The sequence below is a fragment of the Pseudochaenichthys georgianus genome, chromosome 1, assembly GCF_902827115.2.
Source record: "Pseudochaenichthys georgianus chromosome 1, fPseGeo1.2, whole genome shotgun sequence".
Taxonomy (NCBI): Eukaryota; Metazoa; Chordata; class Actinopteri; order Perciformes; family Channichthyidae; genus Pseudochaenichthys; species Pseudochaenichthys georgianus.
Genome location: NC_047503.1, coordinates 3,680,783 through 3,681,022, shown reverse-complemented (window position 1 = coordinate 3,681,022; position 240 = coordinate 3,680,783).

Sequence of the window (240 nt, the reverse complement as noted above, 5' to 3'; positions counted from 1 at the left end):
ATTCTATTTTATTTTTAAAACATATTGATGTAAATACATACACATATCGATTTGTTGTATAAATATTGCAAATCAAAACCTTTATTCACTAATAATTACCAAAAATGGTAGTTCTATCTCCTGTTATCAATGCATTCACATTGCCCGCCGTGAACTTCCGGGGAACGATCCTCGTCTACATGAACCACGTGACGATAACCGTTTTTTGGACGTTGTCGTAACTCTTCTATCTATATGGCG